Genomic DNA, 27,710 nt, shown 5'->3' with positions numbered 1-27,710 from the left:
ATTCATGTTCTCAGAACAGTGGAAGCGTGACAATTTATACTTTAAATAGGATGCAAAAGCTGAAACTAAAGTCTGAGTTCATAGAAACATACACTAGTCCTCTTTCCCCCAAATCCAAGTAAGCAGCATTTATTTGCAAAGGCTTTTTATATTTTTGTGATTTTTTTAAAGGTGGAAGATCATATAATTTCTGAGCTCATCTTGAGATTTCTCTCTTTAAGAGATGGGACTATTATAGTATTTGCATTATCGTGAATTCTGAGGACAATTGAAAGCCACATTTTCAATTTTTTTTTTTTTTAAAGAAAGGAAAAAGAAAAGGAAAACTTTTTATCCTGATTAAAATCAATTTTGGTTTGCATAAATTCCAAAGATTTGTATCTGCATTTCCAAAATCTTTTTCTCTCTACCTCATTTATTAACTCATTAGTTTGTTTTGGTTTTTTTTTTCATTTGAGACAGGGTCTCACTCTCTCATGCCAGACTGGAATGCAGTAGCATGACCGTAGCTTACTGCAGCCTCGACCTCCCAGCCTCAAACAATCCTCCCACCTCAGCATCCCAGGTCGCTGTTACTGTAGGTGCATGCCACCATGCCCAGCTAACTTTTGTATCTTTTGTATATACAGAGTTTCACCATATTATCCAGGCTTACTCGTTAGTTTTTAATGCTCCCTTGACTACATTTAACCCTATTGGAAGTTATGAGGTCTATTTGACTTCAAAGTACTTGACAGGTGTTCTATTTCCAAACATAAGCATCTGCTCAAATTGTTCAGACCAAAGGTTTATTTGAACCCTTGTTTACTGCACAATTTTGTGTCCTTAGGCAAGAGAGAGCATTCCATGTTTTTAGCCTATAGCCAAAGAAGCACAGACAAGCAGTGAAACACAGCAGTAAGCATTTATTTATCATGACCATCCCATCTAGTTTGCAAAAATCATGTCCTATATGTTTAATAATCCTGGACTCAATTACCTTTTTTTTTCTAAGCAGTACATTTGAAAATGGAAACTACTATATAATTTCTGTTTAAATTTATACCTCACTTTGTTTTTGCTTTTAAAGTCATTATATTCAAGAAATAAGAATACGTAATGATGAAAAAACTTTGCTTTCATTCTTTGGGCTTCTAAGATTCTCTTCCATTTCATATATATATATATATATATATATATATATATATTTTTTTTATTATTTGTTCTGAAATTCACTGGAGACTAACATTCAAATGTCAGTCCCAGGCTGGGTGTGGTGGCTCATGACTGTAATTCTAGCACTTTGGGAGGCTAAGGTAGGCAGATTGCTTGAACACAGAAGTTCAAGAGCAGCCTGGGCAACAAGGCAAAACTTCATGTCCACAAAAAATACGAAAATTAGCCAGGTGTGGTGGTGCATGCCTGTAGTACCAGCTACTCAGGAGGTTGAGATGGGAGGATCACTTGGGCCCAGGGAAGTTGAGGCTGAAGTAAGCTGTGACTGTGCCACTACACTCCAACCTGAGCAACAGAGTGAGAACCTGTCTCACAAACAAAACAAAACAAAACAAACAACAAAAATCCACCCACAAATATCATTCACTTTATGACATTTAACATGACTATCAAGTAATTAGATGAAGATATAGAGAATGTACTTTATGAAATGTTAAGGTGAAATAAAAATATAATTAAAACATGTTATATAATTAGCATACAGCAGATTTTGCTAGACTATGAGGACAGGTGAATGTTAATAGGATTAAATGCCCTAAGTCTAGCTGGGTTCAAAAAGTAAATACAGATCTCATTCAATATGGTGATTTGAGCCCTTGAGTTTAGCTCTAAAAAAACAAATGAAATGACTGAAGTGCAAGTAAGTAATTGAATAAATGAATAAACAAACACATATAAATAAAACATAAGAATAAACTTAGAAGATAACAGAACGCTTTGCAAAAGATATTTAAGATTTTCAGCTAATTATTATGCAAATCGAGACCAAAATGAGATCTAAAAATACTGAGGTTCCCTGAATGCAAAATATTTTTTTCCCCCTAGGGAAAAAGTGGCACATACCTTCACTGGAATCTTACTGACACCCTTAGTTCACAATGTAGATCTGGAAGTAAGTACAGGCCATGCTGACACTCAAATAAAAATGTTCTTCTCTAGTTCTTCCTTGCTTTCCCTGGAAAGCAGGACACCACTGCACTAAAATAGGCAATTTATGAGCACATGCAAAACATTATCCCCTCACATATCTGGGGTATAGACTGCTGTACAAAAATCACTTCAGCTATCAGATTCCCAATAACAAATAAATATTGAACTTCACCCTGTTAAGTCTTCTCAGAGAATCAGTAGTTCAAAAGAGAAAGAGATTAATTTGGAGAATCTGAGCAACGCTCTCCCTACCAAGAGATTTATGCCAAGGAAAAGGAGAAACTAGGAGATGGTTATCATATGAAAAAATAACTTGACAAAGTTAAGACAGTAGAAAAAGTAAATAATAAATTGGATGTTCCCCAAAAGCCAATACTGAATATACACCTCCTGTTCAGAGAGGTACACTAAATGTTCTTTGCACAAATATGAATAGCAGCAGCTGTAGCATTAAAACATCACATAGAAGTGACATTGAAAGACAATGATGAAGGAAACTCTGCTCAGCAGGCAGGGCTTTGAGAAGTGTACCTGGTTGCAACTTTGCCTGGAAAGAGATAAACCGAGGTGTGGATTTTCTGTAACTCATGGGTAGTGGCTAATATTTTGGCTGGATTGTTAAAGATTTGAAAGAATATAATTGGAAAATTGGTATCAAGAGATTCTATAGATGGGGGATGTGGCTAGACCTCTCTGATTGAATCCAGAGAATGAAGAAATTTGTGCCCTCAGCAGAGGATCCTAACAATCAGATGGTTAAGCTGACTTTTACTGCGGAGTGCTAATCATTTTCTTTCTGTGGCTACTTCTGTCCTTATCAACGGGCTCGTAAAAACGTCGTCATAATGGTTGTAATCCAGTTATGATTGAGCTTATCAGGGTAAATTTCTACTTATCAAAGTTTATCTGCATAGAGAAATTACTGAATGGACAAACTGCCAACAGTAGAGATTGATACTGAACCCCTAATATGGCGTGATTCCCTGACAGGGAGGAGTCAGCTACCTGGTTACAGGTTGAATATATAGGACCATCGGACCACATCTAAATCAGAAAAGGTCCCATGTTATTCTCCAGAAATATATATTTATTATAGATGCAGATTTGACTTCCCTTCCCACAATGTTTCTGTTAAAACCAATATCTTACATTAAAGAAAAGAATGTATGACAATGGGCTCACACACTTGGAATTTACTGGTATTATATTTACCATTATCCTGAAACAGCTCACACAAGAGAAAAGTAGAATGGCATTTTGAAAAATTAGCAATGGTATTATCGGTGTGGTAACACATCGTGGGGCTGGGGCAATGCTTTACAGTGTGTGAGGGGTCCAGATATATGTTCTGAAAAAGGGACCAATATATGGTGAACCCATAGCCAATATAAGGTTAAAGCACCACAACTAGCATTAGGTCCAGGAGTCATGTTGTGCAAAGGTGAACAGCTCTTTTCATGATTACCCCTAATGACCCTCTAGTGAAAATTCTGCTTCTCATTACTGCAAATCTGATAGCTCTACTAGTATAATCATCTGAGTTCCGAAGGGAGGAATATTTCCCCTTACGGGTACAAAAATGTTTTTATTAAACTAAAAGATGAAATTGCCACTGGTCGCTTTGTGCTCCTTATGCCAGTGACCAAACATTGCACTGCTACTATAAGAATATAAAAGCTATTCTGGAATTGGGGGAAACTCTTGGGAACCTCTTACTACTTTTACATCCTGTGATTAGCCAATGGAAAATGTTCACAATCCAATACAGGCAACACTAGCAATGTCATAGCGAATTCAGAAATAAAAATGTGTTCCAGAATAATGGTCTGGGTCACCACACTAGACAAGAACCCCTGACTAGCTCAGATGCTTGATGTGGACTGCTAGGGACTGAACTGTGCCTCCCCACAAAATTCATATATTGAATCCCTAACCTCCAAAGTGATCGTATTTGAAGATGGGGTTTGGAGAGGTAATTAGAGTTTGATGAGATCATGAGGGTGGGATACTTGTGATGTAATTAGTGGCTTTATAAGAAGTGGAAGAGAAAAAAGGTTAAGATTTTTTTCTCTCTGCTATGTGAGGACACGGAGAAGGTGGACATCTGTAAGCCAGTAAGAGGGCTCTCACCCCAAACTGAACTTGTGGGCACCTTGATCTTGAACTTCCTAGCCTCCAGAATTGTAATAAATAAAAGTGTATTGTTGAAGTCACCTAGTCTTTGGTATTTCATGAGGCAGCCTGAGCTAAGAACAAGAGCAAAGGGAAATGGAATACATAAGAAGAGGCAAATACTACCTTGAGCCGTATGACTAGTGACAGAGAAAAAGGACTGTGGTAGTTGTAAATGTATAAAGTGTAATAATATATTAATATTTGTTTATGTGTGTATTCAATTTAAGGAAGAAATACTCATAAGGTAACAGTCTTTTTTTCTCTAACTAGCATGCACCAAGCATATATATATATAGAGAGATATGTGTATATACTTACAAACACAAACACACACACACATACATGTACATAAGTGTACAGCACATATTGTGTGTATATATATTGCCTACATTGTATATTTATAATATATATCTGTAGCACATATATATGTGCATAAAGTGTATGTATGGTATGTATAGAATGTGTGTATATGTCTATGTATGTACAAACAAGCATTACACATACAAAGTTATTATACTTTACTCATTCTCCTATTCATAAAATGTGTTAGTAGTGATTAAGTTATATTTCAGTATTTAAGTTACAAGCTATCAAAGAATGGTGAGACTCAGCTAGTAAAAAAATAAACATTACTAAAAGATGGGTAATGCAACATGTATCCTCTTTGTATTCTCTTTTGGGGAGAAGGTTAGCATGTTTTCAGTTGTATGAGGGACAACTGCATGGGCTTTTAAAATCACTTTATTCAAAATAAACAGATGAATAAGAAAATGAAATATAAATGCCAAGTTTTCAAGAGTGACAATAGTGGTGATAGATTGTATATAGTTGTAAGCTGGAGCAATGTTTCCCAGAATTTCTAATATAAACAGTGATTGCCTAAAGATAAATTTTTGTGAGATGTAGAAGAAAAAAATGGAGTAACAGCTACTAATCTGTGAAGGCTGTTGCAGTCAGATAAGGGAAGAGACAACTCAGAGGAGCTGGCAGGTTGGAGCTCGTCCTGGCTTCCCTTGTTCCATAGCCAGTTCTTTCTAACTGCTGACACTGCTGACCAATAGGCCCACCAGGAGACAGAGCAGCAGCAACCTTTCACACATGTCTCTATTAACTTCCCTTTATGGTTCCCCTCTGGCAAGTCACCATCCCCAGCTTCCCTGCAGCTCCGGTTTATCTACCTGAGCCAGCACTGCAGGAGTGCTAGTTTCTGACTCTTCTCTGGCTCTCCAAGTGCTATTTCTGGACTTCATCTCCTATAATTCATTATTTATTCTTCAAAACTTATAGTAGTTCTGCTTTCCTGATCAGCACTGACTGATATAGAAGGGTGTATTTATTAACATATGAGGTACACTAAAGATAAATCTTTCAAAATATTCAATATATCAAACAGCAGTACTGAAATCAAAGGTAAAGCTGATAGGAAACAGTAATAAAACTCTTTAAATATTTTATTTATAGTATTTAACAGATTGAGCTTTGATTTTTAAGGATCACATTTTTGAAAGCTAAATTAGAATTAAAATATATGAATATTATTACATATGAATATTATTACATATGATCATGAAATAAGCCAGAAAGAGAAATTTTGCCATATCAAAAACAACAACAAAAAACATGAAAAATTGTGTGGGCTTCATAACTATACTACAATTGAAAAAAGACAGATATAAACACAAGAAATATAAACCAAAGATTTATAAGTTAATACAAGTTAAAATAATTGTATGATCTAAAAATAAAATGAAATTCATAATTTAAAAATATAAGATAAATAAAGCCAAAAGTTAATTATGTATTAAGATACAATTAGAGATAAATCCAAAGCTCTAAATAGTTTCATAGTTAAAAATGAACAAAATACAGATGAACTAAGCAGTCGGGTAAATACATTTTAAAAAGAGACAAAGAAAATAATTTGAGAAAAGAATAAAATGGTTGTATAAACGTTACAGTACAAATTTTAAGGAAGTATTACTTAAAAAATATGTGGAATCAGAAAGTTCAAAAAATACTGACTTAGTAAAAAAAAAGCAAATAGTTTAATAAAAAGGTAAACACATCCACAAATATACAATATTTGAACAAAGGAGTATAATCACTTAATGAAAGGGAATTTTATAAATAAAGATATATTTGGAGTCATTAATAAAATAATCAGATTAATTCAGAAAAAATGATAAAAATCAAGAGGAAAACAACCATTAATAGATCCGGATAATATGGTTCATAATTTATGTCATTCAAGATAGGGTCAATCAGATAAACAGACTAGCAGACAGTGTGGACGATTTGTCTGAAATTGCTCATCTCATCATAAATTTTATTTAAAAAATGAATACTTTCAAGAAATACACTTTTAAAAATAAATCAAAAGGAGGATATAACTTTTTTGTGGATTTGAATACTCATGATCACTGTGACTCTTGTTAATATTGACATTTAATGTAATTATCTTCAAAAATTCATTTGTGGGTTGTGGTTTTATATTATCTGTAAGGAAATGTAACAAAATGAGTCTACATTCACAGAACTAATCTCTGTCTTCATGGAATGCAGAGTGTAGTGGAGACGACAAATATTAAACATGTAATAATGCAAATGACTAATATAAAGAAGAAGCAGAGTACTCTAGGATTGTGAAACTAGGAGTGATTTTATTATCAGAGAAGTAAGAAGAAGGTTTTCTGAGGAAAGAAATAAAAATTAAGCTAATAAATGAGTAATGGTTAAGTCATAAAATGTGGGAGAAGGACAAATGAAGAGAGAAGGAAGATTATCATAAGAAAAGACATTATGTGTAATGTCTCACATTAGGAAAGGCTTACAGCTTCAGAACAACTGAAAAAGGATCGTGAATCTGGTGCCTGTGGTAAGGAAATTGCATCAGGTAAGTCTAGAGAGGTCATAAAATAAAGTCCATGGTAAGTATTTTCAACTTTAAGAAAAATGATCTAGTAGTTAATTTGAGATTGGAGAAAGTTATAATATTATTACTCAAAGTGAGAAAGAGTAGTGTCTCTAACTATGACAGTGTTGACAATCAAGTTTGAGATTTAGTGAAGAGCTTTGGGAGTTAATTATGGTGGAGAATCAATAGGGCTTATTTTCTTACTAGGTTTGAATAGGTAATTGACTGAACAGTTGCCATAAAGAACTTCCAGATTTCTGACTTGAGGAATACTACATGGAAAAAAGTGGGAAAAAAAAGGAATAGCTTTCAGAAAACGATTATGAGTTCAGTATTAAACATGTGGATTTGGATGTGCTTGTTAAAGAAGCATTTATTTAGGATGTAACATTTCTTCATCAACTACTTGATCTGTTTGCTTCAGGGTAGAAGTTGTTAAGAATGCAAATAAACTTGATTCTACTAGCACTACTATCCTCTCTAGCTAATCTGATGCCTACAAAATAGATGATTTGTTTGAATTTCAAATCTTGATCTATGAATATTATTTTTTGAGAAAACACACGTTATTAGGTTAATTAATATCCTATAATGACAGCAATAACTTAAGCAGAAGTTGTATTTAGATAAAAATAAATGAAAGAAACTATTTTGAGTTTCAAAGGTTTTCTTCATATATAAAATCTAAAATGTACAGTCTGTTCTACTGACATAAAGTTTATGACTAGAAAAAGCTGACCTATTTTTCTTTTACTGATTTCAGTTTCATGCTACAACAATACATACTTATTTTTACTGTGAACAGATATAGTCCCCTTGTGACATGAATCAAATGCTCAACATTAAGGATAACCCTGAAGCAAGTGCAAATTTGAAGGGTAATAGTTGAAACTTTTGAGAATAAAAGCACATAATCAAGGCAATTGGTAACGAAGATCATGTATGTTATGTTTCCTTTTACTGCTAAAATAAAGTAGGCGAACAGAAAGATGTAAACTAGAACTAGTTCCCAAATTTAGAAACATACAAGCAATGAAATGTGTTGCTATTTCAGGCAATTATAAACAAATAAAAAATTGTTAAAGCAAATGGTTCTAAGTTTTAAGTTTGGAAAGATATAGTAATCTTATTCAGATATAATTAATTTTGCTTTAATTATTTAAACAAGTAGCAGGTCTATGGTTTTGTTGTCATAGTTTTTGGAATTTATATCAAGGGAAAATTAATATCAGATGGTGCCTAGAATTTCAGGGAATGGCTGATGAATGTACATGTGCCATTCATTTTTTTCATTTTTTTTTTTTTTTTTTTTTTTTTTTTTTGAGACAGAGTCTCACTCTGTTGCACAGGCTGGAATACAGTGGCGCTGTTTTGGCTCACTGCAACCTCAGCCTCCTGGGTTCAAGCAAGTCTCAGCCTCAGCCTCCCAAGTAGCTGGGATTACAGGCACCCACCACCACGCCCAGCTAATTTTTTGTATTTTTAGTAGAGACACTCTGTCGCGCCGGCTGGAGTGCAGTGGCGCTGTCTCGGCTCACTGTAACCTCTGTCTCCTGAGTTCAAGCAATTCTCTGCTTCAGCCTCCCAAGTAGCTGGGATTACAGGCACCCGCCACCACGCCCGGCTAATTTTTTATATTTTTAGTAGAGTAGTAGTAGTATTTTCACCATCTTGGCCAGGCTGGTCTTGAACTCCTGACCTCGTGATCCACCCGCCTCAGACTCTCAAAGTGCTGGGATTACAGGCGTGAGCCACCGCGCCTGGCCATTTTTTTCATTTTTAAAAAAATTTTCCTTTGATACTTTATGCTTCGATTATTTTTCAATGTATCTGGCTTGGTACTTTCTTTAGCTAATAAAAATATATACTTACCAAATATACATTTTTTCTAAGTAATTCAAGCAATAACTTTTGAAATATGATTCTATCTTTATTCTTATGCATTCAAATTTATATTCCAGCATTGCCTATAATTTACTTCTTCTTGAGAATTAGAAATAAATGTACAGATCTTTTTAAGCAGCTGAGAAATACAATTGCCATCATAAGCTTACATTATGTTTTGTAAAGTGCCAGTATGTTGATATAAAAAAGAAAGCTCTAAATGACCTTCAGCTTCATGATTGTGAAAGGAAACAAAGTATATGCCATTCAACACTAATTCACTTGATATTAATCTTAATTAATTTCTATCCTTCAGGTATAGGTAATTTGTTCTAATTATATGTGGTGGAATTTCAGATTTTTGAATTAGGTAAGGCTAATTCATATTTCTGAAGTTACTTATGAGATGATAGAAAATTACCTTTGCAATGTTGGATTGATTTGATCTGTTTTAGTCAGTGTGAATCAAAATAATTACTTATTAAAACAACATTTACACAATTCTTACAACATATCAAACATATATGCCTCATGTATATTAGCTAATTTCATTCTTAAAAACCATAGTACTTATGTACTATTATTTTCCCGTATTATAAATGAAGATACTTATACATTTACTTAAATGACATATACAAAGGCATATGAGTAGGCACTGGCAGAGCTGGTATTCAAATCCAAGCAATCTGGCCTCTGGTTTCGTGCTTCTAGTCAATAATCCACACTGCTTTATAATTTATGTGGCAAGAATAAACTTACAATAATGACATATATATTCAACATCAAAACATTTCTTAGTTATTATTGAGTATATATTGGACCAACAGAGAGATTGGGCATTTTCTATAATATCCCTAGATAGGTGGTGAAACTTAACAGCTGAAAGTTGTGGTAAATGACTTTTCAGACGAAATGACATCTAAAATTTGGTGAGAATGAAGACAGAGTATTAACGGAGAAAAGAAGAGCATTTCAATTTAAAAGTACAGCATGAGAAGAGATCAAATATAAGAAAGACGTGGATGACATTTGAAGAGCTAAAGGAAGTTAACCATGATTGGAACTTCATGTGTAAGGAAAGTACGGTACAAGGCTAGTTTAAAAAGCAGAACGTCACTTTTAAAGTATCTACATAATCTTTACAATGTAATGAGCAACCTCTGAAGGGCTGTAAAGTATAAGTGAGTTAGTGTGAATTCTCAAAAGAATTTCCTCTCTCCACACTCCACCTCACAAAATCCTTTTAAAATGATTGCAGTGAGATCATTTCAAGATTGATGACTAGGCCTATCTGATGCCAGTTCTCAGAAAGAATAATCAATGTTATAGATGAATATCGTAACTTGAACTAAATGTTGAAAGGAAAATGCTGGAGCCTGACAGAAGACTCACAGGAAGAAAATGGGATGCTGAGAAAGAAGGAAGGAACAGTTTGGCAGAGATGGAACCTTGAAGAACTTGAAGTCCTATGGAAAAGGTAGGTGGAGTTATTGTTAGTTCACCAAGTCCCTGCAGCAGACTGCTGGTTTCCAAACTGCTGGAGGGCTCCTCTGCCCTCATAAACCCAAGCACTGGTGTGGGTGGCGATTTGAGAACTTCTTGAGGGCATTGCACTGAGCTGCCAGCTGGCAAAGGGTAACTCACCCTCCCCCCAGACCTAAGCTGAGGTGGCAGGCACTATACTGAGTATGCATCCATTATGCACCACTGTCATGCCCAGGAAATCTCATTCCTGGTGTATCCATATCCCTTGATCCCTGGAAATATACACCAACAACGGCTCAGACTACAGCCGCCCCAAAGGGCCAACAAGAGCCAAGGGAGCTGCATAATTACAGGTAGTCTGACCCCCAGGGCAGACAGTTCTTGGGGAAAGAGTGACTGCAGCATTCCAAGAGAGTGCTCCTCGGGACAAAGGAACCCAAAATTCAGAATGCACATTCTTCCGTACCAAGAGCTCCCTGAATGTGAGCTGAAGGTCATTGTTCTTCCTGCAGAGACATGAGCATTTCTCTGGGCTCTGAAAGGGAGGAGTGTGGTTCTGCCCCAGCAGTCAGGCAATACCAGTACTTTTCATAAATATGGAGAGGGGGGACTTCTCCCCTTCCCAACCCACTAGGGTTCCTCTCCCAGGGGCTTTTTGCAAAAGCGTCTGTGGATGGCCATTCCAGGTCTATTCAGGGTGACAGAACCCACACTGGCAGTGTGCCCTTTGGGCCAGGGCTTGAACAGAGGGCATGGTCCTTCCCCCTTTCTACATGGAGTGGCAGAGTTCCTGCAGCAGGGATTAGGGGAGCTGTAGAACTATCTGTTCTGCGTTGAGAAAAGAACTTCTGCCCAGGGGCCACTACAGCAGATAGCTGTCGGACAAGCATTTTCCACAGCCATTAGCTACGGTGTGGCATGCAAATAAATGACAGTCTCTCTCTGAACTGAGAGTCAGGAATCCCAGGGCAGGGATATGATAGGGAGGTGGACATTGTTTTTGCTTGCCTTGGACTTGGAGCTACTGCAGTCCCCTCCCCCCTTGCAGAGACCACAGTACATTTCACCACAGGTTCCATCTCCCACTTCCATAAGGCGCAGTACTAGTAATTTTGATATTTGAGAGCAGCTTTGTCCCCTCTCCAAGGCTAAGCAGGAAAATCAGGGCTTCAGGCATGCATTCCACAGAACACCGCACTGGCCAAGACAACAGAGACGTCCTTCTGGTAAACAAAGATGGAACAGTATACCCATTTGCTTCTGCTACAGCTTTTACCCATAAACACCACCTACTGGCCTGAAGGTAGAACTACACAGCCCAATAAAAAGCCTGCTAACAGAAGTTCACAGTACTGGGCCGTCAGACAAGCTTCCTGAGACCTCGGCAATCCTAGTCTTGTGGAAGGCAGTGAGCCTGCTCATAGAACCAGTATATCACTACTACAATTGAGATTTGAGAAGGTCACTATACAAAAGCTATCTACAACCAAGGAACTCATACTGAGCCTTAGCACCCTGAAAGCACCCAGAATAAAAGCTAAATGGTAATACAAAACATACCTGATAATCACACCCTTTGGGAAGGAGGAGGAACCACCTAACCAAAAGTAAATTGAAATCTAAGAAGTGACAGCTTCTCCAGATGATAAAACACAGTGTATCAATTCAGGCAGTGTGAAATAATAGGATGTTACAACACCTCTAAATAATCACACCGGCTCTCTAGTGATGAATTCTAACAGAAATAGAAATTCTGAAATGCCAAATAAATAATTCACACTATGACTTGTAAGGAAGTTCAATTGGATCAGAGAGAAAGTTGAAAACCAACACGAAGAAATCAGAAAAAACAATTCAATATATAAATGAAAAATTTACTAAAATGATTTTTAAAAATGAACAGTTTCTGGAAATAAAACATTCATTGAAGGAATTACAAAGTACAGTTGAAAACTTTAATAATAGTCTAGACCAAACAAAATAAATGATTTCAGAACTTAAAGACAGGTCTTTTGAATTAACTCAGGTAAAATAAAGAAAAGAGAATTTTTAAAAATGAACAAAGTCTTTGAGAAATAAAGAATTATGTAAAGTGTTCAAAACTATGAGTCATGGGTATTTCTCAGAGAGAAGAAGAAAGAGTAAAATGTCTGAAAAACCTATTTGAGGGAATAATTGAAGAAAAATACACTAGTGCTGCTAAAGATTTAAATGTCAAGATACAACAAACTCAAAAACCTACTGAAACATAAATTGCAAGACATACTTCACCAAGGCACACAGTCATCAGGCTATCTAAACTGAATGTGAAAGAAAAAGTGCTGAACCAGCAACACATGGGGATGTAATTACCTATAAAAGAAATCCCAAAAGACTAACAGTGAACTTCTCAGAAGAAACCTCACAAGTCTGAAGAGATTAGGGTCCTATTTTCAGTCCTCTAAAATCAAATAGATACAGATATAGATATATATCAGCCAAGGATTTTGTATCCTTCTATACTAAGCTTCATAAATGAAGGAGAAATAGTCTTCCAAACAAGCAAACGCTGAGGGAATTCATCACTGCTAGATCAGCCCTACAAGAAATGATCAAAGGACGTTTAAACATGGAAACGGAAGGTTAATAGTCACTGTCACAAAAATACATGAAAGTAGGAAACTCACAGGTCTTATAAAGCACATACACATATAAAAAAACAACTAGATAACACTTAACATTGTGACAGAAACAATAAGTCACACAGAAATATTAACCTTGAACACAAATGGACTACATACTCCACTTAAAAGATATAGATTAGCAGAATGGATTTTTTTAAAAAAAGATTCAACCATATGCTGCTTACAGGAAGCCCACATAACTAGTAATGACACTTATAGACTCAAAGTAAAGAGGTGGAAAAAATATGTCATACATATGGAAACCAAAAGTGAGCAGGAGTAGCTACACAGATAACAGACAAAACAGACTTTAAATCAGCATTATAACAAGACACGGAAGAAAATTATATAATGATAAGGAGATCAATGCAACAAAAAGATATTTAACAACCCTAAATATATATGCAACCAATACCAGAGCACTTGGATTCAAAAACAAATGTTACTAGACCTAACAAAATATGTGGAAAGCAATACAATAATAGTGATGGACTTCAACACCCCACTGACAGCACTAGAGAGATGGTCCAGGCAAAAAACTAACAAGGAAACAAAGCACTTAAATTGGATAATAGACCAAATGGATCTAACAGACATTTACAGAACATTCTTCCCAACAACAGATCAGAGATAAAGTTGAAAAACCAACACAAAGAAATCAGAAAAAAAAAATTCAATATATAAATGAAAAATTTACTAAAATGATTTTTAAAAATGAACAGCGTTTGTGGAAATAAAACATTCATTGAAGGAATTATAAAATACAATTGAAAGCTTTAATAGCCTAAACCAAACAAAATTAATTATTTCAGAACTTAAAGACTGGTCTTTTGAATTAACTCAGTGAGATAAAATAAAGAGAATTTTTAAAAATGAACAAAGTCTTTTAGAAATAATTATGTAAAGTGTTCAAAACTATGAGTCATGGGTATTCCTGAGAGAGAAGAAGAAAAATTAAAATGTCTGGAAAACAAGACACAGAAGATAATTACATAATGATAAAGAGATGATGCAACAAAAATATATAACAGCCCTAAATATATATGCAAACAATACCAGAGCACCCAGATTCATAGACAAATGTTACTAGACCTAATAAAATATATGGAAAACAATACAATAATAGTGGTAGACTTCAAAACCCCACTGTTCTCATCAGTATATAGAACATTTTCCAAAATAGACCACATATTCAGCCAAAAACAAGTATCAACACATTTTTAAAAATAAAAATCATATCAACTATCTTCTTGAACCACAGTGGAATAATACTTAGAAATCAATACCAAGAGAAACAATCAAAACTATAAAAACACTTAGAAATTAAACTCCTTCTCTTGAATGATCTTTGGGTCAATGATGAAATTAAGAAGAAAATTTTAAAAATTGAAACAAATAAAAATAGAAACAAAACCAAAACCTTTGGGGTATAGCAAAACCAGTGCTAAAAGGGATGTTTACAGTGATAAATGCCTACATTAAAAGGATAGAAAAGATAACAAGATAACTAGTTCAAATTGTGCCTCAAGAAAATAGAAAAATAAGAACATACCAAGCCCAACATTTGCAAAAGGAAAGATACAACAAAGAACAGAGAAGAATTCAATAAAATTGAGATGAAAAATTACAAATAGTCAATAAAATGAAAAGTATGTTATTTAAAAAGATAAAATTGCTAGACTGCTGGCTAGATTAACCAAGGAAAAAAAAGGGAGAAGATTCAAATAAGCAAAATCAAAATTGAAAAAGGAGACATTACAACTCGTACAATAGAGACAAAAAAGATCATCAGAGACTACTATGAGCATCTCTACATGCACAAACAAGAAAACCTAGAGGAAACTGATAAATTCCTGGAAACATCCAGTCTCCCAGAACTGAACCAGAAAGAAATAGAAATATTGAATAGAAAAATAATGAGTAGTAAGATGGAATCAGTAATTAAAAAAAAATATATCCCACCCTCAATATAATGTCCAGGAACACATGGATTCACAGCCAATTTCTGCAGGTGTACAAAGAACTGGTACAAATCCTACTGAAACTGTTTCAAAAAATCAAGAAAGAGGAAATCCTCCATAACTCATTCTACAAAGCACTCATCATCTTTATACTAAAGCCAGTCAATGACAACACAAAAATAAAATACTACAGGCTGGTGTCCATGATGAACATAGACACAATATTTCTGAACAAAATACTAGAAAACCAAATCGAACAGCATATCAAAAAGCTATTACATTATGATCAAGTGGGTTTTACTCCAGGATAATTCAATATGTGCAAATAAATAAATGTGATTCAACACATAAACATAATTAAAAACAAGTTTCATGTAATCATTTCAATAGATGCAAAAAAATATATATTCAATTAAATTTAGTACCCCTTCCTGATTAAAACAAACAAACAAACAAACAAAAAAACACACTTTGAACAAACTAGGCATGGAAGAAACATACTTCAAAATAATAAAAGCCATCTATGACAAATCACAGCCTATATCATACTGAACAGGGAAAAGTTGAAAGCATTCCCTCTAAGAACTGGAATAAGACAAAGATGCCCGCTTTCATACTTTACATTTACAATTCATATTTTACACTGTATTGGAAAACCTAGCAAGAACAATCAGGCAAGGAAAAAATGAAAACATCCAAACTAGAAAGGAGGAGCTCAATTTATCTCTACTTGTTGATGATATAATTGTATACCTTGAAAACCCTAAAGATTCTTCTCAAAGACTTCAACATTTGAAAATTGACTTAATTAAGTTTTATAATGCAAAGCAACATACAAAACTCAATAGCATGTCTATACACCAATGACAATCAAACTGACAACTAAATCAATAACTCAATTCTGTTTATAATAGCTACAAAAAATAAAATATCTCAGGATATATTTAACCCAGGAGAAGAAGATCTGTACAATTAAAACTGTAAAACACTAGTAAAAGAAATTGGAGATGATACAAACAACTCAAAAAGCATTCCATGATCATGGAATGGAAGAATCAATATTGTTAAGATAAATGTACTGCCCAAAGCAACCTACAGATCCAATGAAATTCCTCTGAAATGACCAATATGAATGCTCACAGAATTAAAAACAAACAAAAAATAAACATTCACAAGGAACCAAAAAGAGCCTAAATAGCCAAAGCAATTATAAGCAAAAAGAGTAAAGCTGGGGGCATCATTTTATCTAACTTCAAACTATACTATAGACTACAGTAACCAAAACAGTATGGTACTGTTACAAAATAGACACATGGATCAATAGCACAGAATAGGGAACTCGGAAATAAAGCCAATATCTACAACTAACTGGTTATCATTAAAGTCAACACAAATATACCACGGGAATAGGAATCTATTCAATAAATGGTGCTAGATAATAGGATAGCCACATACAGAAGAATAAAACTGGATCCATATCTCTCACCATATTTAAAATTTAATTAAAGATAGATTAAATATTTACATATAAGACTTGAAACTATAAAAATCCTAGAAGAAAACCTAGAAAAAAATCTCTGGGATTTGGCCTAGGAAAATAATTTATGATTAAGACCCCCAAAGCAAATGCAACAAAAACAAAAAGAGACAAATGGGTCTTAGTTAAACAAAAAATTTTCTGCACAGCACAAGACATAATCAACAGAGTATCAAACAACCTACAGAATGGGAGAACACATTTGCAAACTAAGCATTCAACAAAGGACTAATTTCCAGCGTCTAAAATAATGCCACATAAGTCAGCATGAAAAATAAAAAAAAGAAAATAACCCTATCAAAAGTGGACATTTTTCAATAGCAGACATACATGTGGCCAATGAACATATGAAAAAAGGCTTAGCATCAATAGTTAATATGGTTCAGATCTGTGTCTCCAACCAAATCTCATGTAGCATTGTAATCCCTAATGTTGGAGGAGGGGCCTGGTGGATGGTGATTGGATCATGAAGGTGGTTTCCCCTGGTTTAACATCATCGTCCTTGGCACTCTCGTGACAATAATGAGTTCTCATGAGATGTGGTTGTTTCAAAGTGTGTGGCACCTCACCTCTCTCTGTCTCTTCCACCTGCTCTGGCCATAAGATGCCTGCTCTCACTTTGCCTTCTGCCATGAGTAAAAGCTCCCTGAGTCCTCCCCAGAAGATGATGCCATGCTTCCTTGACAGTCTGCAGAACTGTGACCAATTAAACCTCTTTTCTTTAAAAATTATCCAGTCTTGAGTATTTCTTTATAGCAATACGAGAACAGACTAATACACTAGTCATCAGAGAAAATGAAAATTAAAACCAAAATGAGAAAACATCTTACATGAATCAGAATGGTTATTATTAAAAAATCAAAATCAACAGATGTTAATATGAATGTAAAGGGAACACTTATACATTATTGGTTAGACAAATTAGTACAACCTCTAAGGAAAACAATACAAAGGATTCTCGAACAACTAAAAATTGAACTACCATTTGATCCAACAATCCTACTACTGGATATATACCCAAAGGAAAATAATCATATAAAAGTGACATGTGCACTCATATGTTTATCACAGCACTATTTACTATAGCAAAGTCGAACTAAGTGTCCACCAATGAATAATTCGATTAAAATGTGATGCATTTATATGATGGGATACTATATGGATATACAAAAGAATAAAATCAAGCCTTTTGCAGCAATATGGACAGAACCGGAGGCTATTATCCTAAGTAAAATAAATAAAAAACACAGCCAAATACCACATATTCTCACTTATAAGTGGGAGCTAAACAATGTGTGCTCATGGACATACAGAGTGGAATAATAGATACTGGACACTTAAAAATGTGGGAGGTTTAGGAGGGGCATGAGGGATGAGAAATTATCTACTGAGTACAGTGTACACTATTCAGGTGATGGATACACTAAAAGACCAAACTTCACCACTTTGCAATATATCCATGTAACAAAACTGCAGTATGCCCACAAATCTGTTTTTTTAAATTATGGTAAAGAGATGAAATAAAGAATTAACACAAAAAGACAAAAATATTTGGAGAGATAACAGTAGATATTCCAACATACTAGTTACAATTGAAACAAGAGAAGTAGCCGCAGCACACTTGAAAGATCACAAGAATATAGCTAATTAGCCCACATACAACTTAAGAAATATTGGAAATGTGATGGCATATATCACTTGAAAGAAAGGAATGTAAATGGAATGTGTATATATATTCCATATGTATATGTAAATGATATATTTAGTTACTAAATCTAAATAAAGTTTGGTTAATGGTCTCTACATAAAATAGTGAGATATTTTAGTCCCCCATTAAAAGCCAATATAATTAAGAACTTTGTTCCCTGTTTAAATTGATTCACAAATCAAAAATTGAAATCTATATAAAAAACAAACTGGAAAAAAATAATGCCATGAATTACAATAGATAAAATTAAAAGAAGAGTTGAAGATACAGTTAAGTATCTCATCCAGGAAGTAGAACGAAATGGCAATGAATGCTAAACAGGAAGGGAAGAATAAAAAAGTAAAAGGCGAAGACCCAGAGAATTAATATTCAGTTAGCATGATTTTCTTGAAACAGAAATAAGTATATAAGTAATAATTTAACATTTCCAGAATTAAAGGAAATAAAATAAAGTATATGTGAATATTCTAAAATACATAGAGGAAAATTAAGTCATAGAAAAGGATTTAGAATCAAAATGGCATTGAATTTCTGGTTTCATGATGGGAAATCACAGCTTGCTAGAGCAGAAACCCAAGCCTGCAAACCTCAGAAGGAACCACTAACTAGAGAGGAAGACCTGAGCTATGATTAATAAATTGCTGGAGGCTCAGCACGAAGTTTGAGAGTTAAAAACTCTAAAGAGACCTAGACATCAGGGGTCCTCACTCTTTCGTATTTTACCTCCAGGAGTTCATCTAAGTTCTCATAGCAAACACTGGAGAAAACGCTCAGTGCTTCCAGCAGAAGAAGGATGAAAATAAACATTTTGAAATGTGTCAGATCATTTGGCTCTTCTAATAAGGTCTTCTCTCAGAAGAGGGAATTTAGCCAAATCCTAACTTCTAAGTTTCATCAGTGTCTAAGTGACCTGGAGGAAGAGAAATACCCAACTGCAGACCCCTCTAGTCATCCTGTCCTATAGAGTTGCGGAAGTGAACTAAGCAGCATGTGAGAAGCTCTCAGTTCAGGGGTACAAGCTCGCAAAAGACAGTTCTTCTCCTAAGATTATAGAATGCTTCTCTACCCCATCCTCTACCATCATGTCACTAACAGTCTATTCATAGCAGTTCTATCTACCTAGCACATCATGTCCAGTTATCAAGCACAAAGTACAAAGCTAACTAAAAAGGAAGAAAAAAAAAATACCTATGAAGAGTCAGAGCAAGCAGCAGAATACGATTCAAATGCTAGGCATGTTGGAATTCTCAGGCTGGGAAATTAAAACAACTATGATTAAGATGTTCAGAGATTTAATGGACAGGCAACATGCAAGAACAGAGATAATGTAAGCAGAGATATAAAAAGTTTAATAAAGAAACAAACATAAATGCCATAAATGCTAGAGATTCAAAACATTGTAACAGAAATAAAGGATTACCTTCATGGGCTTACCCATAGACTAGACACAGCGGAGGAAAGAATCTGAGCTTAAGGTTATCTCAAAAAAAAAAAAAAAAAAAAAAAAACCTTCCCACATTACAAAGCTTAGAGAAAAATAATACTGTTAAAAAGAACAAAATAACCCCAAAATGAGAAATAATTACAAACGGTATAACACGTGTCATAGGAATTCTAGAAAAACAATAAAAGAAAGAAAGAAAGAAAGAAAGATAGTAAATATTTGAAGCCATAATGACTGAGATTTTTCCCAAATTATGTTTAGACACCAAATCACAGATCCAGGAAGCTCAGAAAAAACCAAGCAGTACATATGTCAAAACCACTATACTTAGGTATATCATTTTCAAGCTACAGAAAATTTTAAAAAGAGACAACGTTTGGAAAATACCAGAGGATAAAAACCATCTTACCTCTAGAAGACGAAAGATAAGAAATTACATTTAGCTTCTCAGAAATCATGCAAACAAGAAGAAATTAAAGAGAAATATGTATAGTATTGACAGAGAAAGAAAAAAATAGAATACTGTACGCTATTAAATAATCCTTCAAAAATGAAGCAGAAATAAGGACTTCCTCAGACAAACAAACATTGAGGAAATTTGTTGCCAGTAGACTTTCTATAAAAGAAACGTTAAAAAATAAGTTATTTAGATAGAAAGAAAATAATAGAGGTCAGAAACGCACATCTCCATGAAGAAGGAAACAGCACAGAAGATAAAATAAAATTTTTAATTTTTCTTATTCTTAATTGATCTAACAGATAACTTTAAAAAATAATAATAGCAAAAATCTGTTCAATATTCTATGCATATATATATATATGTGAAATGAATGACAGCAATGACATAAGGAACAGGAAAGAAGAATTAGAATTATTTTATCATTATAAAGAACTCACAAGGGAGAGAAAATAGAGGAAAGGGAGGAGAGGAGGAAGAGGAGCATGGGGGAAAAGGAGGGAGGGAAGAGAGAAGGGGGTGAAAATAAAAATATAAAACTCACTCCTTGTGAAGTGGGTACAGTGTTCTGTGAAACGCTACACCAGCTTGGATTAGTTGTAAAAGTATATCGCAAACTCTAGAGAAAACTCTAAAAAATGAAAATAAAAAAGTATAACTAAAAAGGGCAACAAATAGAAAATACTAACAAATATGATAGTAATCCAAGTATAACGACATTCACACTGAACATCAATGGTCTACATGTAACCATTAGAAAACAGAAATTAACAAAGTGGATCAAGAAACAAGATCCAATTACATCTTGTCTACAAGACATCCACTTCATTTTATGTATTTATTTATTATTTATTTATTTTTATGAGACAAGGTCTCACTCAGTCACCCAGGCTGGAGTGCAGTGGCACTCAGTGGCACTCAGGCTGGAGTGCAGCTTTGATCTCTTGCATTCAAGCGATCCTCCCACATCAGCCTCCAGAGTAGCTGGGGCCACAGGCATGCATCACCACACCTGGCTAATTATTTTTATTTTTTCTGGAGACAAAGTCTCGCTATGCTGCCCAAACCGGTCTCAAACTCCTTATTTCAAGTGATCCTCCTGCCTCAGCCTCCCAAAGCACTGGGATTATAGATGTGAGCCACCGCGTCCAGACAAGAAACTCATTTTAAATACAAAACCAGGTAAAAATTAAAAGTAAATGAGTGGAGACCCATACATCATGTTAGTACTAATCCAAGGAAAGCAAGAACAGCTATATTAATTTCTTTTTTTTTTCTTTTTATTATACTTTAAGTTCTAGGGTACATGTGCATAACGTGCAGGTTTGTTACATATGTATACTTGTGCCATGTTGGTGTGCTGCACCCATCAACTCGTCAGCACCCATCTACTCATCATTTACATCAGGTATAACTCTCAATGCAATCCCTCCCAGCTATATTAATTTCAAAGAGTAAACTTCACACCAAGGATATTAATTACATATAAAGAGGAGTATTATACAATAATAAACGGTAAATTCTCCATGAACAATATAACAATCATTAACCTGCATGTGCCTGAAAACAGAGCGTCTGTTTTGCAGAAACAAAAACTGATAGGATGACAAGGAGAAATATATTATTCATTATTATAGTTGGAGACTTCAACACCTGTTTATCAGAAAGAAACAGATCCAGAAGGCAGAAAATCAGTAAGGACCTAGTTGAACTCAACACCACCATTAATCAACTGGATTTAATGGACATCTGTAGACTACTTTGTTATTACCGGAATAGACTATTTTTTAGTTCTTCAAGTGCTGTCCGTGCTTTTTACCATGGACGTTTTTCCATGCTGTTCTTCTAATCTGAAATGCTCTTCTGCCCTCTCTTAACCATCAATATTCTTTCTCTTTTTTCATATCAAAGTTTAAATGTTATTCCATCTCAGAAGTGTTTCACAGTAAATGTCCCAACTATTAGACTCACCACCCATCACCCAACACTATAGATGTTGTCCAATTTGTCCATTTGTCTAATACACACCCAACAATGAAAAAGACATGTTTTGATGTTGACTGAATATGGCATTTCTGTAGGTTAGTTGTGACAAAATACAAAGTAGGGGGGAGCAGTAATTAGAAGCACGAATTGCAAAGACAGGCCCAGGAAGACAAAGATTCTCTTAACCTAACAAGACCAGACCAGGACTAATACTCAAGAAATAGGGCCAATAGTACATTAGTAAAATAAACTGATGCTTCTTTTTACAGAATATGAGTTTAAGACATAAATTCAAACTCTCTATGTCAAGAAATTAAGGAGAAAACTGGGTACTACCAATCTTTGTAAATAGGGTACACAGGAATCAAAGCACCTGCTATATTTCTGCCCATCTTAGAGGACCACAGCTTACCATTCTCTATGTTGGATCATATAACGTGGCTAAGGTTAAGAATTAGATATAGCAGTTAAGACACAAGAAGTATTTGCACAGTGACTAATAACTCAGTTTTTTTTCATTTGCAAAATGGCATAAAAATAATAAAACTTCCCTCCTAGGGTTGTCATGAATACCAAAATAATACATAGAGTTTATTGAATACTGCTATATTTGCTTCCCTCAAATTCACCTAAGGCAGAAGGATTTCCAAGATACAAGGAGGAGCCCAGTATTAAATAGTCTATGGTCTGTCCATTTAGAAGGAATAAGATGAGTATCAGACTAGGCAAGACTCTAAAGTTTGAGCTCTGAATGATCACAGTAAAGATTGAGGATATTAGATTCATGTACTCCAAGTCTATATTGCCATGTTATATTTAATGTGTGGTGATATTTAGGACTAAAGCTGAAGTTTCTAATAATCTGGGGATGAAAAGAAAGACTGTATCTTTCCTCTTGGATTATTTGGCAAAATAAATTACAGGCTACATTAAAAACTCAAACCTAGGAAAACATAGCACCAATTTTTCTCCTTTATAGAACGAAAAAGAACGCTTCTGATTCAAACGTCAACTTCAGGTTGTTGAAATGCCCTCTTTGTTACATTCTCCTCTCTGCTAAAATCCCACTGCTACTGCAAATTCCAGATCACAAACTATTAGATTCTCATAGTTTTTAAGTTATGAAGACACTTAAGCAAAGTAAGACAGCTAGGAATGGAGACATAGAAGACCAAATTTCTGAAGGTTTTGCCACACAATACTTGAGCAATATTGATTCTGAGTGTTCATTTAATCATCTGAGAAACAGGAGAACTTTAGCTCCTAAGATTGTTAACATATTCCATTTTGTAAAACAGGCAAACATGAAGCTCAGTCAGTATGTGGTACATAGTAGGGTTTCTTTCCTAGTCTATCTGAGTCCCCACTGATTTATTCCCTCGTTGCTGAATTCCTTGAGTGCATCTAGGTTGCCCAACAACATTAATCATTTAGGAAGGTTCTGTAAATATCTTTATATAGGGTCTCCTATGTGCTTTTATTATGCCCTTAAAAGCATTATAAGCTATTTTAGGGAAAGAATTATGTTCTTTACTCAGTTGATCTTTCATACCATTTAATTAAAACCTATTGTTCAATTAGTACTTGTTGATTGCCAGCAGAAAGACCTTTTATAGTGAACTTTAGCTCCTTTTAGACCAGAATAATAAGGTCATAATAAGAAAGGGTTAGAAAATTTGCTCTAAACACTGGCTTCCTAAATCCAGTACCATTCAGGACATAGGCATAAGCAAGTAACTCATGACTGAAACACCAAACGCAATTTCAACAAAAGCCAAACTTGACAAATGAGATCTAATTAAACTGAAGAACTTCTGCACAGCAAAATAAACTATCATCAGAGTGAACAGGCAACCTATAGAACGGGAGAACATTTTTGCAATCTGTCCATCTGACAAAGGGCTGATATCCAGAATCTCAAAGAACTTAAACATATTTACAAGAAAAAAAAAACACATCAAAAGGTGGGCAGAGGATATGAACATTTTTCAGAAGAAGACATTTATGTGGCCAACAAGCATATGAAGAAAAGCTCATCATCACTGGTCATCAGAGAAATGCAAATCAAAACCACAATGAGATTGCCAGCTAGAATGGCAATCATTAAAATGTCAGGAAGCAACAGATGCTGGAGGGGATGTGGGGACATAGGAATGCTTTTACACGGTTGGTGGGGGTGTACATTAGTTCAACCATTGTGGAAGACAGTGTAGCAATTCCTCAAGGATCTAGAATTAGAAATAACATTTGACCCAGCAATCCCATTACTGGGTATATAGCCAAAGGGTTATAAATCATTCTACTGTAAAGACACATGCACACGTATATTGGTTGTGTCACTACACACAATAGTAAGGCCTTGGAACCAACCCAAATATCCATCAGTGATAGACTGGATAAAGAAAATGTGTCACATATACACCATGGAATACTATGCAGCCATAAAAAGAGAATGAGTTCATGTCCTTTGCAGGGACATGGATGAAGCTGGAAACCATTGTTCTAAGCAAATTAACACAGGAACAGAAAACCAAACACCATGTGTTCTCACTCATAAATGGGAGTTGAACAATGAGAATATATGGGCACAGGGAGGGGAACATCACACACAGGGGCCACAGGGCATTGGGGGAAAGGGGAGGGATAGCATTAGGAGAAATACCTAATGTAGATGACAGGTTGATGGCTGCAGTATATCATCATGGCACATGTATACCTATGTGACAAATTCTGCACATGTATCCCAGAACTTAAACTGTAATAAAAAGAAAAATCGAAGGGATGAAATTGTTAATGTAATTGTTCTCTGTAGTTACTTGAAAACAGATTTGAGTGGACAATTAAAAATGTAGTTTAGTATTCAGAGTCATCTTCAAATTATCTCTGCATATCAGTATTAGAAATACAACCATTTCAAAGGGTGGGAAAAAACTTTCCTATCTATTTCTCATCACTTTCAACATATATTTTCTATGCAGTTAGCATCTTTTACTTATCTTCCTCAGTTGAAAGGTATCTGCATATGTCCTTTCTCTAGTCTGGAATGTGATTACTTCTTCAAATCGACACCCCATTCCTAGATCTAGCACAATATAACCATGTTCATGAAATTTTCCATCATTACGTACACTGCCTTGTTCTCTCTTGAAATAATTTTGATCTATACTAATAAAATATTGCTCAGAAGGCAATCATTTAAAACATTGTTTCATTATATCAATTTTATTTAATAAATTTTATTGTTTTAAAATCATTTTGTTCAAGCAAAGAAAAATACAAAATTTTAATTACAAACAATCTCTGTCAAACAGATCTTTTTGAATTTTGACTCGATAATTTATATATATATACACACACATATATCTATATATTTCTACTTCTGACATGTGGCTGAAATTATAAAAATAAAACTGCAAGTTTTCTGTGTGCCTTTGTATATATAATAGAATAATCTGTGTTCATCGTTGTCCAAGTATAAACATTTTCTTACCCTCAGAAGGTACTAAGAAATTAAAAATGAGTGTCTTGAAATAAAGGAGCTCTGTTCTGATTAGTTTATCACAATTCCCAGGAAACAAGAGAACTAAAATTATAATATTATTAAGATGCTAGCCTTTAAAAAAACCCACAGAAATTCCTAGTTAAAAATCATTTTTATATAAAATAAATCCAAATTCTGTAAAAAAAAGAAGACCTGTTTTGATCATTTTGTTTTAAAACAATCTGTGTATTATTTCTCTGATATCATTTTGGAGTACCTACAAGTACATGTGGATTTGTGTAAGAACTCAGTTTTATCTCTGTTAAATGAAAAATTGGTTCAGAGTATTTAATTAGTTTATAATAAGGTTATCTTCTGTGTAATGTCCTAGATAGTAGATATTCCACATTCACCAGAATAACTTTTCGTGCTTTCTGCTGACTTTTTAAAAGATGTTATGCTACAAAGAATTACTTTGAATTATCTTATACTCCATCTTTATTTTTGTAATTATTTTAGATAGATTTATTGAAATAAAAATCAATAACCATACAATTTACCCTTTTAAAGTATATAATTCAAAGCATTCTAGTGTGTTAATGCAGTTGTACAATAACCACCACAATCGATTGTTGAATATTTTCATCATCTCAAAAATGAAACCCCTAGTCCATCAGCACTCACTCCCTACTTCTCCCAAGCCCTCCCACCTGACCCACCAGGTCCTAAGTAAGCACTAGTTCTTTTTTCTCTGCAGATTTTTCTATTCTGGACATTTCATACAAACGGAATCTTACAATATGGAGTCTCTCTGACTGGCTTCTTTCACTTAGTGTGATGAGGATTCATGTACTTTGTAGTACATATCATCATTTCATTCTTTTTTATTAATGAACAATAGTTCATTGTGTGTATATACCATATTCATTTATGGATTTCTTGGTTGATAGTTCCCTGGGTTGTTTCCATTTTTTGGCTATTATGAATTGTGCTGCTATAAACAATTGTGTACAAGTATTTATGTGGATATATGTTTTCACCTCTCTTGAGTATGTATACCCAAGGCAAGGATTGCTGGGTCGTATCTAGCCATATATTTAAGAGTTTGGGAAACTACCAACTGTTATCCAAAGTAGCTGCAATATTTTACACTCCTATCAGCAATATATGAGAATCCTAATTTCTCCACATGCTCATTAATGCTTGTTATTATCTATCTTTTTATTGTAATCATCTTAGTGGATGTGAAATGCTATTTTATTTGCATGTCTCTAATGGCTAATAATTTTGAATGTCATTTCATATGCTTATTGACTATTTTTATACCTTCTTTGGAGAAATGTCTGTTCAGATTATTTGCACATTTTAAAATTGAGCAATTTATCTTTTTATTATTAAGCCCTTACTGTCCATATTATGCTCATCCTCAGGAAAAATACCAATAAAATCCTTATTATATAATTCTGTATTTTAATCTAATAGATGGCTTTATTGTTCTTTACCCAGATATCATTTTTATTTTCATAAAAAATAACCACAACTGTTAAGTCTTATCATCAACATGTAGTTTCTGCTTTTCCTCATGCTTGCCTGAAGGCTTTTCTATTAGTTGCACACTAGAAAGCGTGTTTTCAACTAAGAAGGACAGTACAGAAAAGACAGCATTAAGGTTGGCAGGCTGTTTGGGTGTGTTATTGATATTTTAATTTTGCTTTTATTTTCTGATGAGAATGAGATAAAATATTCTTATTTTCTTCATAATACCACTTAATGATAAATATAATGCTTTTGAAAACTAAAATAAAAACTTAAAAAATAGTACTTCATTTTCACTCTACCTCAGAATTTAGGAAAAGAATCTTAACCTGTA

The 27,710-nt window shown here is 34.3% G+C and overlaps 1 protein-coding gene across 10 annotated transcripts in view; it reads right to left on the bottom strand.

The window, feature by feature from the left end:
• The window catches only part of LRFN5 (leucine rich repeat and fibronectin type III domain containing 5), a 282,933-nt gene that overhangs the window by 68,003 nt on the left and 187,220 nt on the right, over positions 1-27,710 (bottom strand). For 2 of the 10 annotated variants that reach the window (XM_073010948.1, XM_073010950.1), the window contains exon 3: positions 20,918-21,004. The exons of the other annotated variants lie outside the window; for them this stretch is intronic. The gene's annotated coding sequence lies outside the window, so the exon portion shown is untranslated. The remainder of the gene's footprint in view (positions 1-20,917; positions 21,005-27,710) is intronic. 10 annotated transcript variants of the gene reach the window in all.

The sequence above is a fragment of the Chlorocebus sabaeus genome, chromosome 24, assembly GCF_047675955.1.
Source record: "Chlorocebus sabaeus isolate Y175 chromosome 24, mChlSab1.0.hap1, whole genome shotgun sequence".
NCBI lineage: Eukaryota > Metazoa > Chordata > Mammalia > Primates > Cercopithecidae > Chlorocebus > Chlorocebus sabaeus.
Note: the sequence above shows the minus strand (reverse complement) of the source record. Positions and strands in the feature narration are given on the sequence as shown.